This window comes from Balaenoptera borealis (genome assembly GCF_965194805.1).
Source record: "Balaenoptera borealis genome assembly, chromosome: 11".
Taxonomy (NCBI): domain Eukaryota; kingdom Metazoa; phylum Chordata; class Mammalia; order Artiodactyla; family Balaenopteridae; genus Balaenoptera; species Balaenoptera borealis.
The window spans coordinates 89,618,121-89,637,996 of record NC_138868.1 but is presented as its reverse complement, the minus strand read 5'-3'; the positions used below and the strand labels follow the sequence as shown (position 1 = coordinate 89,637,996).

The following is a 19,876-nucleotide window of genomic DNA, read 5'->3' as shown; positions in this document are numbered from 1 at the left end:
CTCCATTACTGGTCTATAGTGTAATAACAGGTGTGTTTAGGCAAGTGTTAAGGAAAGAAGAAACCACCTCTCGATGACAGGACTGAATGGCTTGGGTTAATGTACTATAATAACTAACAGTATCTACAAGAAGACAGGTGAGACATAATGCATAAATATTTTGTAAGGGTTTAATCAATAATTACCCTGAGAGTAGTAATAATATGGACAATTAGGGCATTGACAGATCTCCAGGGTCTTTTAATTTATTCCATTAAGTGTGTATTTTATTGTAACTAATTGACACAGGTATTTTTTTTAAATTAATTTTTATTGGAGTATAGTTGCTTTACAATGTTGTGTTCGTTTCTACTATACAGCAAAATGAATCAGCTATACATATACATATATCCCCTCTTTTTCAGATTTCCTTCCCATTAAGTCACCACAGTGCGTTAAACAGAGTTCCCTGTGCTATACACCAGCAGTCCCCAACCTTTTTGGCACCAGGTACCGGTTTCGTGGAAGACAATTTTTCCACGGACCTGGTGGCGGGGTGGGGTCGAGTTTGTTCAGGCGGTAATGCGAGCGATGGGGAGCAATGGGGAGCGATGGGGAGCGATGGGGAGCAATGGGGAGCGATGGGGAGCAATGGGGAGCGGCAGATGAAGCTTAACTCGCTCGCGCGCTGCTCGCCTCCTGCTGTGCAGCCCGGTGCCTCCCAGGCCGTGGACTATTGCTGGTCCGCGGACTGCGGTTTGGGGACCCCTGCTATACGGTACGTTCTCATTAGTTATCTATTTTATACATAGTATCAATAGTGTATATGTGTCAATCCCAATCTCCCAATTCCTCCCACCCCTCCTTCCCCCTTGGGATCCATACATTTGTTCTCTACATCTGTGTCTCTATTTCTGCTTTGCAAATAAGATCATCTATACCATTTTTCTAGATTCCACATATATGTGTTAATATATGATATTTGTTTTTCTCTTTCTGACTTACTTCACTCTGTATGACACTCTCTAGGTCCATCCACCTCTCTACAAAGGACCTAATTTCTTTCCTTTTTATGGCTGAGTAATATTCCATTGTATACATGTACCACATCTTTATCCATCCTTCTGTTGATGGACAATTTAGGTTGCTTCCATGTCCTGGCTATTGTAAATAGTGCTGCAATGACCATTGGTGTGCATGAGACACAGGAATTTTAAAATACAAAGCTGTGAATAAATTTTGTTGACAGTTATCATGTTGGTCTTTGCACATGAGCACGAGTATGATCTATTCATCCTGAAGACACACAATTGCTGAAACATGTTCATTTTAATATAACATAACATTATAACACATGTAATATAACATATAACATGTAGTATAACTATAACATATTTAATATAACATAACAAATTTAATAACATCTTACTTGTATGCTTTGTATACAATTGACCTATGGAGGTTGATTTGCCAGCTCTTTCCACACTATGGACTTGACAAACAGCTCTCACAATGAGACAGGCTGGGACCTGGAACCCTTTGCTGGGACCTGGGACCCTTTGCTGCAGTGCTGCAGTGCTTGCACCTGGACACACCTCTCCTCAAGCAACAAAATACAAAGAAACTGACTAAAAATAACTGCGTGCATTTGGGGCAAATTCTGGACCCAAAAGATACAAAGAGACCAAAAAGCTCATCTGCCACTTTTGAAGAGCCTGGAGCCAAAACAGGGTGTTGGGAACAAAAGCACGGTACTGAGCTGCCCCCTGCACACAACACCACCAGAGGGGTGGGCGAGCCACCGAAGCCACCCTCTGGCCCGACCTCTGGACACACCCCTACCCTCACCCCATATCAGGAACAAGCTTGCCCCATCTTGGGGAACGAGCAAACAAAAGAACTGTTGTCTGTTCTCTCTTCCCCCCGCTGCAGCAGGGGCCGCAGTAAAGCCTTGCCTGAATTTCTTGTCAGGCATCTGATCAATTTCTATTGACTGGGGAAGCCCAGGAACCCTGGTCGGTAATAACAATACAGAGAATACTCTGTATTCTCCTGATGATTTCTAGCACCCATCCTTTTACTAAATGAGAAAGTAAATCTTTGGTGCTGTCCAGCAGCTCTCTGAGAAACCTCAAAGATAGTTTGATTCTCAAAGACGTCTGAGCAGTTTTCGTATTTGAAATTTGGGGCCTGAATTTGTAGAAGTCAGTATAAAAAGTTGTCGAATAGACAAGATGGGCGCATAAATCACATGTGCCTAACGAAGAAACTGTTATAGTCTTGGTTATAGTGAAAATACACGCCAGCAAATAACAATAAGTATTAGGAACTGTAGCCTTTTCAGAAGTAGATTTTTGTTAAAAAGTTATTAAGTTGCATGACCAAAAAAATTCACAAAATGTTAACAGGCTCTCCTGTAAGTATATTTTAGTGACCCCTGGAATCTCTGCTAACTGGGCATAGAATAACTTTTTGCTGTTTCTTGTTCAAAGCAGACTGAATACAAGAAGCTCAATGTTCTTGTGAAATACCTAACTTTCTCTTCATCATCTGTAAACTCCCTTCACTTAATAATTTTAATATTCCATCATGGGCATACATTTAGACATATAAAAATAAATACACAAGGACTTCCCTGGTGGCACAATGGTTAAGAATCTGCCTGCCAATGCAGGGGACACGGGTTCAATCCCTGGTCTGGGAAGATCCCACATGCCGCAGAGCAACTAAGCCCGTGCACCACAACTACTGAGCCCATGCGCCACAACTACTGAAGCCTGCACACCTAGAGCCCCAGCTCCGCAACAAGAGAAGCCACCACAATGAGAAGCCCGCACACCGCATCGAAGAGTAGCCCCCTCACAGCAACTAAAGAAAGCCCACGTGCAGCAACGAAGACCCAACGCAGCCAAAATTAAATTTTTTAAAAAATCTTTAAAAAAATAAATAAATAAATATACAGTTAAATGGCAAATACGAAGCTTTTAATTTTAACTTTAAAACCTATTGATCTTAACGGAATAATATGACAATGTTTATCCACATTAAATTTATCATCTTAATAAAACTGTAACATTCTTTTTGAAGAATAGATGAAATATATCCTTTATCTTGTACCCACATCTATATCTCTTTCAATGACTGTACAGCCACAACTGCTATGCATATTAGCTCCAACTTCAACCAAAGTTACCAACTTCTGCTCTCTCAAAGGCCCAGAGGAAACTAGGTGATGGGTAACTAAGAAAGATCTATTATACACAAGCACCTTAGCAGAAAAGCAAGGCCCAGGGAAGGTGACTTGTGCCCCACAAGCCGTATTACACATCCATTTTGCATTTTTTAAAGTGGCAAAAATGAATACATGAACTAACACAGCCCAGATTTTTGCTTTCTTAGTCAGTCTTGTTCCATCCAAAACTCCACCCACTTCCACCTCACACCAGGTTATTTTGAAGCAAACCCCAGGCATATCATTTCACCTGTAAATATTTCAGTGTGGATCTTTAAAAAATAAAGACTCTTTTTAGGCTGTAAACATGACCATAACACAATTATCAGATGCAAAAATTACCAATAATTCCTTAATATCATCAAATATCCAACATCCAAATATCCATCAAATATCCAATCAGCATCCACATTTCCCCAATTACCTTGTAAATATTTTCAGCTTCTTTATTTGACTTGGGATCCAAATAAGACACATTGCAGCCGAGTGATATGTCTTTTAAATCAACTTTAATCTATAGGTTTCTCTGCCATGCTTTTTTTTTCCCTTGCAATATTTTGTTAAAGGTAGCAGGTTGATTGTCTGTAGAATTTCCCATAAACTGAGTTTGCTGACTGTATCCCTATGGTGTCATTTAACTTGTTCTCTATCCCTTATGTTTTCTGTAAATTGTTAGTTGCATCTAAAGGTTTAATCAGATTCCAGTTCAATGTAGGTGATTTTGGGTTTTGGTTTTACAAGATGTGTAGTAAAGAACTTAATCTTGTCCCAAAGGAATCCAGCTTTTGGTTCCTGAAAGGCAATCTCTAAGCTCTTGCAATATCATCCCTGATAAAAAAATGTTTTTGTTTGCCTGGGGGCCTTGGGTCACACATAATTGGCTCAACTTTGGAGGGCCTGGAGACTGAGAAGTCACACGGCCAGTCAAAACTCTGCAGAGGAAGGTTCAGGTGAGCTTCCCCGATTAGCAATAATCTGGGCATATTGTCACACATCGATTCTGGGAAAGTTACAGTGTCCACAGCTCTATGAGGAGAAGACAACTGGAACATTCATATTTGGAACTTTCCTGGCCTCTGTCCTATGCACCTTTTTCCTTGATTACTTTTAATCTGTATCCTTTTGGTATAATAAACCATAATGGTTAGTATAACAGCTTTCAGTGAGTTTTGTGAGTCCTTGTAGAGAATTATCAAAACTAAGGGTGCTTTTGGAAATTCCCAACTTGCGATTGATGTTAGAGGTGTGAACTGTCTTAAGAACTGCCCCCTAAACTTCCCACAAGACCACTACAGAGTGGTCAGCCATTGATGACCATGGCTTAATGCCATTAAATCTTCAGGGACTGCCAAATGGTGATGTTTTATTTCTATCATCTCTGTATTCGTTTTCCCCTCATCATATATCTAAATCATATAAAGATAGACATAGATATCTATAGCTACCTATAGATATCTATATAGATATCTGATATATATTATACAGGAATAACAGGAAAATTACTTAATTATTTTCTTCATCAGTTTTCAAATCAATGAGGTAATTCCTTGCATCTTCCATCCAAAGTGTCAGTGACTTGGGTTTTTCATGTCTTTATGTCATGAATGTAAGCATCAATTCATTGAGTGATTATCATTATTGATACTCATAATCTGACCATCTTTAACCAGTCTGGGTGCTAGGAGTGCTCATTGCTCTGAGCCCTGGGCCTGTTTCTAGGCCTTTTCAGTGGACAGAACTAGGAAAAAATTTTTCATACATATTATTCATTCATACTGATACTTCCAATTCAAAATTAGAACTACACGTATAATCCTTCTATTTTTGTACAAGTTTGGAAACTCATGGACCCTATCAGAGTTCCTGAATGCTATCTGATTAAGACTTTTTTAAATTTCATTAAGTTTACACTTCGTGGGGGGTTACAAAAAATAAAGGGAAAACTTTTCAGGAAAGTGTTCAAAAATACCCAAGACATTCAAATGAGAAGGAAACTTAGGGATCATCTAGCGACCAAAAAACTCTCATTTATAAATGAGGAAAGGGGGGCCTAGCAAAGTTCAATGAACTTGCGCCAAGCTTCAGAGCTACTTAGTGCCCAGGGCAGAACTAGGACCAGGCCACCTGACTCCTAATATTATTGTTCCTTTTTTTCTGACTGTTATCCCTAGGGTTACCACTCTCATGTTGCAGAACTGAAAAATAGAGCAGAGAGGAACAGAAAGGAATATGGAGCTCAGTTATGATTTCATAGTGCCTTGGAGGAACCGAGAACTCAGAGCACAGACCTGCACGAAGGAAGCACTACTTACCCACCTTCGGTAGAAAATGTTCGTTTGGTTGTTCTTCCAAAACACTTTTAGGTTGTGCTGTGTCCTCTCTCCTTCCCTTTTGCCAATAGCCAAGCAGCCTCATACTAGGTTGGCCAAGGTAGGGCCATCTCAGCAGAGTAGAAGAGTTTTAGCCAGCCCACTCAGGAACAGAATTAATGACATGGTCTCATTAGTGCCACACACAAAAAGAATCCATCAAGCTGGCGACTTGGTGTAATGCCTCACTCCTCTTCAAATGAAGGATTTTAAAAGGATTTACTGGTTTGCAAGGCAGAAATAGAGACACAGATGTAAAGAACAAACAAACGTATGGACACCAAGGGGGGAAAGTGGTGGGGGTGGTGGTGGGATGAACTGGGAGATTGGGATTGACATGTATACACTAATATGTATAAAATGGAGAACTAATAAGAACCTGCTGTATTCTTAAATAAAAATAAATTAAATTAAATTAAATAACAAAAACAAAAAAAGAAAAAGAAAAGAAAAAGAAAAGGATTTTGTCAGTCCCTCCCCAGGCATACTAATCTTGTCCAACTGTCAACTGCTTGTTATCTCTTTCAGTGCTTCTTAAACCTTTCCACTGAAGAACTGAGAGAGAAGAGTGCCAGCTGCATGTGTGCACAACACACACACACACACGCACGCACGCACACACGCACACAGGGGCACTCGTATGTGTAAATGCACAGCCCTGGGAAAGTGGCCCAACACAATCTTTGGGAAATAAACATTCTCCAAAGTACTATGTCTATCTTATTTGTTTAAATCTCACACCTACTCTGTTTTTCATATATAACTTAAAACTTTAAAAAATAAATAAAAACTTAAAAGGGAAAATTTATATTCCAGAAGATGCAGTATATTTAAGAAAGACTTTAAGAAATCCCTCCGCCTCCTCAATCATGGCTTGTCTCTTACATCCCCATTTGAAAAACCCCTACTTGAGAAACTTATATAATAAATTTTTATTGCTCCGAGGTAGAATTCATACTCTTAAAGGTAATTTAATATTTTTTTAATTTGCATTTTTCTGCTCACTCAATCAATATTTATAGCGTATCTACTATTTTTCTTGCTCTTATTTTAGTAAAATCACTAATTAAGGTGTTATAATGAAGACACTCACATGATTTGTGCTTTCCTGACAATAATGATATAAAAGTAAAATGTAAGTGTACTCAAACTGTACAAAATGTTACTATATTTTCATCATAAGGGTAAACTAAATGTAAAAAAAGTGTAAAATTATTTTTCATATGTCAAAGTTATGTCTCTTCTAAAATATTTAAAAGCATCTATTAAAATTAAAAGGGAAAGCATAAATTAAAATTAACAAATGTCAACATTTTAAATATTTTAAATTTAATTTTTGAAAATTTAATTAAATGTTACTAAAAGGTTTATAAAAATAAAATGATTCTTCTTTCAGAATTTACTGTCCTTCTCGTTGCCAATGCAAAGAATTGGTATCATGCTTCATAAACATTTTAATTAGAACTTCATATATACAATTTAAGAGGGATATGAATTACTTAATGTTGCAAAATATTCTTCAGCCACCATGTGCAACAGTTGTGAAATCACCCTAAATTTGTGAACACAAAAGAAGTAAGACAAGTGTACAGTCAGCGGTATTGGAGACCAATAATTGGGATATGGGAAAATGTAGTCATTCTTATTGAAAGAGAAGTTTGAAGAATTGATTAATTTGTCTTTCCTCTTATCCAAGCACTTCCATCACCCAGTGCTCCCCAGACTTCCCAGCACTGTGGGACCCTGTCTTTGCAAACAGCACGACCCACAAACCTTCCCAGCATTCCGAGGCAGCCAGCAAGAGATGTGGGAAAACCTTCTCCTGGGGGTTAAACAGTGTTGGTTATAAAAGTGGATATTTAGGCTTATGGCCGTGCTATGTAAATGCTGAATGCCCAAGTGAGGGGGGCCCGTGTGCTGTTTAATACTCTGTGGTGGGGCGGGGGAGTTCTGACATGCAAGGCCTTCTAAAGCCAGGGCAGGCCTCGCTCGCCCCAGTCTGAGAGCCGTCAGAAGCCTCCAGTACATAAACATAATGGAGTAGAAAGAGTAGGTGTGACGTGACCGCCCTCTACTCTGCTCCAGAGAGAATACAGAGTGAGAAGAGGACCTAGAAACAAAGGGTTTACAAAGTACTTTTGTTACTCAGTCCAAGCTCTCTCTGCTCGCTGCACAACAGGCCAATAAAGCAGAGACGAGGTGCTGAGGCAGGGAATACGAATTTATTCCGGCAGACGGAGAAGATGGCAGACTGATATCTCAAATTAACCACTTTATAGGGGTTTGGATGCCAGTTTCTTTTATAGCACAGAGAGGGGGAGGAGGTGGGGAAGTAAAGTAAAAAGGCCATACGTTTTGCAAATATCCCCTGGAATGGCCAGCTTCGGGGAGGGGATGTGTTAATTTCCGCTGTCTTGCAGCCATCCACAGGTGGACAGGGTCTGGATGTTTCCCTGAACAAAGGCACTTTGGTTTGACATTCAGGCAGAGGGGCAGGGTTCCCTGAGGCAGGCCAGTATGTATAGACAGTATCCTTTCAGTGAACAAAAGCAACAGGAAGCAAAGGTTAAAGTAAAAGAAACAGATCCAACATGTAGTCAGATTTGGCTCTTCCCTGTTACACTTTCTCATGCATTATCTACCTACCCAGGGAGGTTAGTATATAGAGCAGATATGATTATTACTACTTTACAAATAAGGAAACTGAGGCACAAACTAAATTGACGTGATTGTCCAATGGTAACCTAGCCACCACTTGGTGGAGCTGAGACCAGAACCCAGGGCTCCTGGCTCCCTGCCCACGGAACCTGCTTTTCCTGTCTGCGTCTTGATGCTCAGAGTTGCGTCTATATTTCTGTCAGGGTTTTGTTAGTTGAAAAGAATAAAAGAACCATGTTGTTTTGCCCTCTTTAGTGTTTAAGGATTTGGAGGTTCAGGGGTGGAGGAAAAGGGAAGTCATTTTAATAGATGTTTTCTGAACTTATTGAACTTCAACATCTTGGAACTAACATATACTGAAATGTTTCCCATCAAATAGTGATTATGTGCACAACAATAAAATTACTGTATTTAGTCTTCTGGGGAGTGGTCAGCATCTTCTTTCATCCTTTTGATTTGAATTTCCTTGGGCTACCTGATAGGGATGTTTCCCGTCCTTACGTGGCAATTTGAGAAGGGTAGCTAAGTAACATCGTTGTTATTTGCCATGTGGTATGCACTATTTGGGAGTTGGGGGCTGAACCTGACAGAAAATTAAACGTGATTTCTGCCTCAGAGGTCCTCATTTTACTCTGATGAATAGATTTGGCATGTAAACACAGGAAGGAGAAGAGAATCCCAACTTCAAGGGAAATGGGGTAGAGATACACCCAAAAAGACATCTGTCTGTGGGATTACCTAATAAATTTAACTTGGATGATGAGTTAAAGAAAGTTAATAGACTTTTAAGCTATAAACCAAAGGCTACAAATGCTGCCTCTAAAGCTGATCTCCACACCTCCAATCTTCTTCCCCCAAAGTTTCCATACAAGTCATTGTATGGCATCTGCCCACGAACCAGGTTCTTGGTGACATTCTGTCTTCTTCACAAAAAATACATACTCCCCTCTCTTTCTCACTGTCAGTTCTGCATTCCAAAAAAAATCAGGGCACTAGAAATAAGCATCAACTTATCTTTACTCACAGGGATGGATGGATGCCTATTTAGGAAGACACTTATGACAAAATGTGGCTAACCAGTAGAGGGGGCCTGGGCTTCACGTTTGGTGTGCTTTAAAGACACAAGAAACCAGAAAGAAGGGTGTCTGGGTGAGGTCACAAAGCAGAATAAGTCAGGTGTAGAGCACGTTTACAACCACTCAAAAGGTTTTGTGAACATTCTCTCTATATCTATACATTCCTGCGTGGGCATATGGAAAAGGAACATTATGCAGACTGGAGGAATGAATCACTCCTGATCCAACAGTGCATGACATTTCTTACTTGAGCTCTCTTGCATTCAAATTCTTATTACTCAATGATTCTTCATTTTTACACAGTTTTTCCATTATGACACACATGTGCAAATTCCTCAACTTGCCATGGCAGACTTTGGCAAAACACTTAAATGAACTCTTTGGTGAACTCTTACCTTCACGTATCTAGAGATTGTTATCCTCAGCAGAACAATTACTCTAGGTTGGCATACTAGTGATTAAAACAATCTTAATGACCAGGAGCCTAACCCAGTTGTAAGGGCTCGGCCCTAGAGTCAAACAGATGAAACTTCAAATTCTGGAATCTACCACATGCCAGCTCTGTGGACTCAAGCAAGTTATGTTAACTCACTAAGATTTGATTCATCTGTAAAAAGGAAATCATAATACATAAAATTTTCTTTTTTTTTTTTAATTGGGGTATAGTTGTTGTACAATGTTGTTAGTTTCTCCTGTACAGCTGAGTTAAACAGAGTTCCCTGTGCATTACACAGCATGTTCTCATTATTTATCTATTTTATACGTATTAGTGTATATATGTTAGTCCCAATCTCCCAATTCATCCCACCACCCCCTTTCCCCCCCTTGGTGTCCATACGTTTGTTCTCTACATCTGTGTCTCTTTGAGGCAATCTCTCAGAAGAGTAGGTACTGAAAAGTCTTGACTGCAGAATATGAGATGGAGTAAAAGGAAGAAAGGCAGTTTAACAGTGAGTCAGGTGAAGGAGGGGAAGAATAACTGGATATGTACTTTAGGAAAATTCAAATGATTAAAGAAATGGCCATCCAATATTTACTGATTGAGCCGGCAGTTAAAGGTGGAGTAGGCACTGCCATGCTAATATTCCAGCACATTAACTTCTTAGTTTGTGGTTTGGCACAATGGTTATTGTAGTAAAAGGCATTTTTATATTAAGTTGTACGTAAATGTACATTGAAATGCTATACATACAGATGAGCCAACAGAACACTAATGGAAAACAAAAAAATGTGAAGGACTAGGTCTTGGAATAGAAAACTTTTTCTACAGGATATGGGAAGCAAGTATCAGACATCCTGGTCTCAGCTCTCCCAGCTCCCACCTTCCTGTCCTCTCGGGCCACTTAAATAAATTCTTTTTGTGGTTTAGCCTCAAAAAAAAAAAAATCATAGTAGTAACCAAAAATAGGATTGTTGGGTGGATTAATGATAACTAATAATAAAAGCAAAACATGTGAGGGAGTTGATATTGTTCTTGGTTTTCCACTCAAGTGCACAGAATTGGATTATCTTTGATTTGTAACACACCCTCATCACTGGTCTAAGCATGGTCCTCTTTTGTTTTTTTTTAATCTAAATTATGTACTTATATATGAATTTGCTTATTATTATTAATAATTTAAATACATGTGAACCAACCACCCAATACAAGAATTAGAACATTAACAATCATTTACACCCACCTATGGGCTTCTCCCCAGTCTATTCCTCTACTTCTCCTTCCTTGAATCTTGCAGTTATTATTATAACTTGTTTTTGAAATTATAGCTTTATCACATATTTGTATTCCTAATAATTCTATTGTTCAATTTTCTTTGTTTTCAACATTATAAAAGAGTTTCAGGCTCTATAAAATCGGAGGAAATTTCCTTTTTAAAAAAATTTTATTGCTCAGGTTATTCATATTTTTGCTTCTAGCTATTTATTTTGCTATATAATATGTCATGTGTGAAGTTACCACAATTTATTTATCTGTTTTCTATTGATAAGTATTTGGGTCGTTTCAGGTATTTATCTTGCTAAGAGTGCAATAAGTGCTGCTGGGAACATTCTTGTTTATGTCTCCTATTGTACATAGAGTTTTTCTTGGGTATATACCTAAAAGTAGAATTGCTGAGTTAATATGGAAATGTTCAACATCAGATAACAACAAACTTTGCGAAGTGGTCGTACCCATTTACACTCCCAACAGTTTGTATAAAACATTCTGTTAATTCACATTCTCTCCAATATGTGGCATTGTCCACTTCTTAATTTTTGCCCATTGAATGGGTATAAGTTGGTATCTCGTTGTGGCTTTAATATGCCTTCCCCAATAAATAATGAAGTTGACCTTCTCATAATGATTTTATTGATCATCTGTGTTTTCTCCTCTGTGAAATTCCTGTTTGTATTTCTTGCCCACTGTCTATTGGATTGTTTGCTATTTCCTTATTAATTTGAGGAAACCTCTATATATTCTTGCTATTAATCCTTTGTTGGTTAGTTGGGTTGCAAATATCCTCTTCCAGTTGGTACCTTCTCTCTTTTCTTTTCATGAGATATCTTTTGGTGTTCAGATCTTAATTTTAATGTCGTCAGATTTCTCTTTTATGGTTAGAGGTTTTTTTATGTGTCTTTAATAAATTCTTCCCTACCTCAAAGTCAGAAATGTATTTACCTATATTTTCTAATAAAATTTACAAAATTTTACTTTTAACATTTAAGTCCTTAATTTATCTGGAGTTCATTTTTACAAATGACTTAAGGAAGGAATCAATATCATTTTTTCCATTATAGATCACCAGTTTTTACAAATACATTTACTGAATAGTCCCTCCATTCTCCATTGATCTGCCAGGTCACATCTGTCATATAACAAAATTACATATATACATGGAATATAGGTCTGCTTCTGAGATATGCGTCTGCTTCTGAGTTTTCTACCTGCCCAAAAGTTTATTTTTCTATTTCTGAACAAATATCATACTGTATATACTACAGCTTCAAAATAAACCCTGTTGGCTAATAAAGCAAATCTCCCCTCCCTACTCCTCTATAGAAATGTTTGACTTCTTGGTCCTTTATTCTTTCACATAGTTTTTTTTAAATTAATTAATTATTTATTTATTTTTGGCTTCATTTGGGTCACCGTTGCTGTGCACGGGCTTTCTCTAGTTGTGGCCAGCGGGGGCTACTCTTTGTTGTGCTGCACGGGCTTTTCATTGTGCTGGCTTCTCTTGTTGCCGAGCACAGGCTCTAGGCACTCAGGCTTCAGTAGTTGTGGCACAGAGGTTTAGTTGCTCCACGGCATGTGGGATCTTCCCGGACCAGGGCTTGAACCCGTGTCCCCTGTAATGGCAGGCGGATTCTTAACCTCTGCGCCACCAGGGAAGTCCTCACATAAATTTTAGAATAAACTATCACATTCCATTAAAATCCTACTGAAATTTTTGTTGGAATTGCATTAAGTCTCTGAGCCAATATGAGGAGAATTGAAATATTTATAATATTAAAGTTTTTTTCCATTTAAGAAATAAGAAATATGTATCATAGTATTTCTCTTTATTTATTTAGGACTTCTTTAATGAATCTCAATAGTTTTAAATTTTCTCCAAGGAGGGCCTGCACATCTTTTTAAAAATTTTTATTCCTATATATCTGATTTTTTTAATATATCATAAGTGATATCTTCTTTTAAATTACATTTTATGGTTATTTGTTACTGGTGTATAGAAATGAACTGACTTTGCTAAATTCTCCTATTATTTCTAATAATATAATACTTTGCCCCAAGTGTCTTTGATTTTCTATGAGGCTATCATGTCATCAGCAAATAATTGGCAATTCTATTTCTTCTTTTCCAATCCTTATGCCTCTACTTTCTTTTTCTTGCCTTATTGCACTAGCTAAAACTGTCAATACAAGGTTGAATAGAAATGATGATACTGGGCACCCTTAATCATTCCCGATGTTAAATGGAATGCTACTATTGTTTCCCCATTAAGTATAATGTTTGCCATAACATAATTGTCCTTCATTAGGTTAAGCAAATTCTTGATTTGCTAAGAATTTTTATCATGAATTTATGCTCGATTTCTATGAAATATTTCTCAAAACCTTTTAAGATAATCATGTTATTTTTGTCCTTGAAGCTGTTAATGTTGTGAACTACATTTATAGATTTTCTATAAATCTATTTGCATTCTTGGGAAAACCCTACACAGTATATTTTACTTTTATACTCTGTTGGACTTAGTTTGCAAATATTTTATTTAGGATTTCTACACTTAAAACCCTCAGGAAATTATCTGTAATTTTCTTTTCTCATATTATCCTTGTCTTGTTTGAACATCAAGATTATATGGCCAAGTTGGACCTGCCCTGGCCTGGGTCGGACAGCGGAGGTGACAGACCTCTGCTGGTCCCAGGAATGATGGTGGTGTTTCACGACAAGGTGGAGATTGAGGACTTCCAACATGACGAGGACTCGGAGAAGTACTTCTACCCCTGCCCATGTGGGGATAACTTCTGCATCACCAAGGAAGATTTGGAGAATGGGGAAGACGTGGCAACATGCCCTAGCTACTCTCTCATTATAAAAGTGATTTATGACAAAAATCAGTTTACATGTGGAGAGACAGTCCCAACCCCTTCCACCAATGAAGAACTAGTTAAATGTTGAAGAAGACTTTAGGACTCCAAAGCCTGAACTTTGGGGAATGAGCCAAGCTGGAAAACTCAAATGCAAAGTCACTGGTTTCTTCATGGGGACAGTTATTTCTTAGTTTGCTGGTTCATACAGTGTGGATCCTTTCCATTGGCTGCCAAGTTGAAGAAGCAAGTCAACCACATGACATACCTGGATTTTGTGCCTAGAACTTTGAATTGGACATGCTCTTAATCTTCCATCCAAACTTAAAAGAAGATAATTTCAAATCAGTGCTTTCTTTCGCTCAGTTTTGTTATTTTTATATCTTACACCTAATTACTTCATTATCTGATAACAGCTTCATCTACCTCAAAGTCATTAGGATTCTTTAAAAAGGGATTTTATTTTTTAGTTGGTTAAAAAAAAAGATTATATGGCCTCATAAATGAGTTGGGAGTATTCCCTCCTTTTCTAGTCTTTATTACAGTTTGTACTAAGTTTAATATGATATGTTTCTTGAAAGTTTAGTAGAATTGCCTGTGAAACCACTTGGCCTAAAGTTTTATTTGTGAGATGATTTTTTTAATTTTAATTTCTTAAAGTTATGGCACTATTAAGGCCTTCTATTTCTTCTTAATTCATTTGGTAGATTATATTTTTCTAGGAAGTTGTCCATTTCATTTTCTTCAAATGCATTTCTATAGTGTGGAGATGATATTACGAACAATAACATTGACATATTTTGCTGTCATCTCATTCATGCTCCAGACTCCTGAGGTTTTAAAGTTGAGATGAAAAGATGATAAGAAAATACTAGTTTTTAAATTACTTTTCTTTTTTTTCCTTGATCACTCTTGCCACAGGCTTGCCTATTTTATTAGTTTTTTCAAAGAATTAACTTTTGGTTCTGTTGATCTTCTGTATTGTTATTTTTGTTTCCATTTCATTAATTTTGCTATTATTTTTCTCATCTCCTTCCTTCTACTTTCTTTAAATTTATTGGGTTTTTTTTTTCTATCTTAAAAAAATGTCTAACTTAAAGACATCACCTTTTGATATTGTGTAGAACTCAAGTCTAGGTTATGGTAGACATAATTTCTCATTTTCTTTTCTTTGGTCTTTGGTAGTTTTTGAAAGACAACACCAAACTTTATCCAAGTATTTAATTATCTTTATGTCATACACCTCTAGTAGCATCTCCTGGATTTGCTTCTTTTCTTATTTGAGGACCTTTTCCAATACTCTTTTCAATATGGGTCTTTGTGTGACAAATATTTTGAGGCCTTATGTGCCTGAAAATATTTTTATTATACCCTCACATTTAAATGATGATTTGGCTGGATATAAATTTAGGCTCAATGTTCTTTTGTCTTTTCAATATTTTAAAAATATTACCATTATTTTCTTTTTGCTCATGAAAAGTCTGAGATCCTGGTGATTCTTATTCCTTGGTGATTGATCTGCTCTATCTCTCTAGAAAATTTTAGAATTTTATTTTTGCCTGTAAAACTTCCATTTCATTATAATATTACCATGGTTAGTTTCTTCTTACTGTTCTTGTTTGGAACTGCATAAATACATCATCATTTATCTTTCTTTAATTCTAGGATATTTATTTCCATTTCTTCAAGTATTTCCTCTTCTCCCTTTTTATTTTCCTCTTCTCCTGATACTCCTATTTTCTGTGAGTTGAAGTTCACATTCCAATTCAATCTTCTTTATCTCTTAGCTTTTATTTCATTTTTTTTTCTTTATTCTTCCTTTCTTCCTTCCAGAAGAGCTCCTTAATCTGATCTTCCAGCTCACTAATTTGTTTTTCAGCTACATCTATTCTAGCGTCCATCTCTGTTCTTTCTACTATTACGAACGTATTTTTCATGCCTAGTATTTCCTCTTGACTTTTATGATTCCCTTATCAGTTATTTATTATGCTTATTTTATATTTGTTAACCATTGGATTTAACATATTTGCTTCTGGTGGCATCTGTAATCCAGGTTGTTGCTTTCTTTTCAAGTAGTTTTTCTCCTGAGATATCTCATTACCTTGGCCTTTGAGCATATATTTCTCTGATGCTATCAGCTGTTCTGTTTTAGCATTTGGTACGGGAAAAGACCAAAGGGCAGATCCCAGTCTGTGTCAACATCCAGTGAGATCAAGGAGAGGGGAAGGGATAACATTAAGGTGGAGAACTCCAAGCACCAGACTACATAATTAATTGCTCAGGCTGTGTATCATGCCACCAAATAACTCTTAAGATCAAGGCCCTACTTTTAGAACCCATCCCACCCTCCACCCCTCAAGGAGAAGCAGCCTTAAAAGGAAGTACTCCTAGGTGCTAGAGGGAGTTGAGGGTAGAGGGAGGTGTGAGTAAACGTTCAAGGTCCATCAATCCCCACCAGTTTTCCACACTCTGGCTTCTGTTCTGCCCTGATTGTTATTCTTGAGGACACTTACACCAGCAGTCTGAGCCTCTATCGCTAATTTCCACACAACTCTCCTGCCCTAGGCTTCAGATGTACACACAAACACACACACACACACACACCAGTTCAAAACAGGCTTCCTTGTCCCTGGGGATTTCTCTGGAGTTTTTCCCCATTATTTCCTACAGTTCCTCTGAGATTGATCTTGGGGTCAGCAGCCAGCCTGTGGTAATTCTCTATCTTGGCAAAATTGGAGGTTTTACATAGGTTTATATTAGACAAAATTGTGAAACAAGTATACCCTGGAACTTTAGGTGCAACAGGACAGCCCAATATTCAAAATCTCCATTACAATGCTTGCCTACCTGAGCCTCCCTTTCCCATCATCAGCCAAAGGTCTCTGCTATTCCTAATGGTCTTCGTATTCCATTAATGATGCTTATCTTTTCCCTATGCAAATACCAAATTAACCCAATCATGAAGCTAATGGAAAAAAATGAGAATAGCAGAGTAGAAGGAGGCCTAGAGACTTTCTCTCCAAGTAACCAAAGTGCATTTCGATAGTGATTTTTGGAAGGCTATTCATTTACTTTGTCTAATCCAAAGAAATAAGGTTGTGTAGTAGGAAGGAGTAGGCTGCTGGAGGAGACTTTTTAGACAAATACAATCTTTCAGCTTTCAAATTTCACTGCGTATAATCACACATCCATATAACATTATAATTCTTATTAATGCTTATAAGCTAACAACAACAATAGCATGTCAACTTTTCCCATTTTAAGTTTAATGGATCAAAATGTACTTCATGATTTATAGGACCTTATGTAATATGGTCCTAACCTTCCCTTTCAGCCCCATGCCTCTATCTCTATTCTTCTGTTCAGTTGGAATGTTTTCAGCTTCTTCCCACCTCAAGATATTCAGAAATCTTTTACTTACGCTGGTAAGTCCCTCCCCACCTGTCATCCCCTGGCTTACTCCTACTGATTCTTCAGCTCTCACCTTAAATGTCACTTCCTTAGGAAAACTTCTTGACCCCAATGCCCCAGACTGAATCAGGACCCCATCTTACACAAACTCATAGCAAGCAGTAGTTTTCTTTTAGAGAATTTATCATAATTATAGTTAACTAATGAAATATGTGAAGAAGAGAATTGGTATAATATACTGTGAGGTAGAAAATAAAGAATTTTTATTCATTTTTTTGAACACATATATACTGAAAACTTACTGTGTTCCAGGCATTGTGTTAAGTAACTGGGAATACAGTGGGGAAAGAGGTAGACCATTCCTCTTCACTTTAATCATCCATTCTTGAGGATATCTCCTGGATATTAGGATCACCTAAAATAATATCTCGTTCAAATATACTAGCATAGACATAACTCCTTCTCAAGAAATTTCATGTCCTTACTCTCATCTCATTTATACTCTAGACTCTTGAGCCCTCCATTTGCCCATCAGTCTCCCTGCCTTTTCTTATCTTCACTTTTTTCTCTATCCAGACTACATGATACTTGTTTTCAGTGTTTTTTCTTGCCAAATCCTCAACTCCCTTGACATTCTGTAGGATCCACTCAGCAAGCTTAAGCCCTGTATCAATCTGACACCCAGGCGACCAAACGTGGTTACAAAACGTCCCATGACCATGTGGATTGGTATTTCTACCAATTCATGTTTTTCTCACTTCAGCTGGAGATTCTTATTGCTCAGGAAGTTTTCTATGTGTTCTAATCAATTTCCTCTCCCATTCTCATAGCAGCTTTTTCAAACTTTCACAATTCATCTATATGCTCCAATGCCCCATTCTAACGCTGCGGATAATCTGCTTCTCACTTCACAGAGGAAACCGATGCCAAGAGTAAACTTCCTGGACTGCAAACTACCTACTTACCTGCAGTCAAAATTGCCCTTGCTTCCATCCCCCACCCACATCAGAATAAAGGAGGCATCTCACCTCCTGACTCTTGCATTCAAGATTTCATTGCCTTCCACAGATGATCTCTAATAACCTTTATTTCCATCTTTCTCTCTTCTTACTCTTTCCAAAAATGCTCAGCTTCTACCAATTAAAAGTAAAACAAAACACCAAACTTCTCTTGACTCTGCATCCTCTTCTATCTTCGTTCCTCCACAGATAAATTTCTTGAAAGAACAGTCTACATTCACTCTTCTTCACCTCTTCCCACTCACACCAGTTTGGCTTCCGCCCTCAGTACTCTGAAATCCTCTGCAAAGATCATCAATTATCTCTTCATGACTAAATCCAATGAATTCATCTTTATCTTGCTTGACATCTTTTCAGAGATTGAAAGTACTCCCTTCTTCTTGAAATTCTCCTCCTTTAAACTCTCTTTTCCCTAGACTTTTAAAAAATATTTTCCCCTCTTGATCCATTCTCCTTTTATTTCTCTGGCCTCTCCTCCTTGGCAGGGAGGCATACTTCTCCTTATTTGCCAACTCCTGTGAGTGCTAAACAAATGCTGTAGGATTCTGTCTTCTCCTTCACTCTTTTGGAAGGGGAGGTAGGGGGGGAGTTTTTAATTGGCTTGTTTTTGTATTTTATTATCTTTAGACCAGGAACTAAGCAAATGAATATATTCCTCAATCTTGAAGACCAAAAATAAATGCAAATTTTAAAATAATTTTTGTAGTTACAAATATAAGAAATTTAAATTCAACAAACACTTAATCTAAAAGTATCTGCTAAGGTTAGGTTAAAATTAATAGTCACCAAAATTGGATGTGATTATATTAAAAACTGAAACTTACATATTCACAGCTCCCAAAATATACCTATGAAACCAAAAAGAACAGGTCCAAAAAGAACTAGTAAATTAGAGGCTAATATAGTGCCAGTTTTCATAATATAACACACTTTCCAAGACTGAAGATTAGAAAAGAATGACTCTTTACTTACTTGTAAGGTTTATTCCCTTAAGAGATGAGTCACAATGGCAAAAACTCAAAACCTGGCCCCCATGAATCTGTGGGCTTATCTCCCTGAGCTGTAAGTAATAGGCTCCTAGACTAGACTAGCAGAAGGCAATAGGTAGCTGCAACATCTTTTCCTTCAATCTTGATATTCCCATTGCATGATACCATCCACATCCTTGACTTCAACTATCAGTACTCTCAGTCTCTAAATTTTCAGCCTAGATCTCCTCGCCAAGCTCCAGAATTATGTATCCAGAACTTGTAAATGGCAGGGCAGAATATCTGACTCCTAGCACAACTCATTTTGCTCCAGTAGGCAGACATAATATACATTGATTTCTACAATGATTTAACAGGCTTTCAGAGTATCTTTATATGTATTAGAGAAATAAGGACTGAATGTCTGAATGAAATTGATTATATGCTCTTTGAGGGCTGGGTCCTTATTTCACCCACCTTAGTGCCCAGCAAAGTGAATGGCACATGGTAAGCTCTCAGTAACTGATTGCATCTGTTCACTCCTGTTAAAAACCTGGTAGCGGGCTTCCCTGGTGGCGCAGTGGTTGAGAAT

The 19,876-nt window shown here is 37.6% G+C and overlaps 1 pseudogene across 1 annotated transcript; it reads left to right on the top strand.

Moving 5' to 3' along the window:
• Positions 1-2,484: 2,484 nt before the first annotated feature.
• LOC309606478 (diphthamide biosynthesis protein 3 pseudogene) lies at positions 2,485-19,839 on the top strand (annotated as a pseudogene). Its single transcript has one exon. The product of its transcript is annotated as a diphthamide biosynthesis protein 3 pseudogene (transcript).
• Positions 19,840-19,876: the final 37 nt, after the last annotated feature.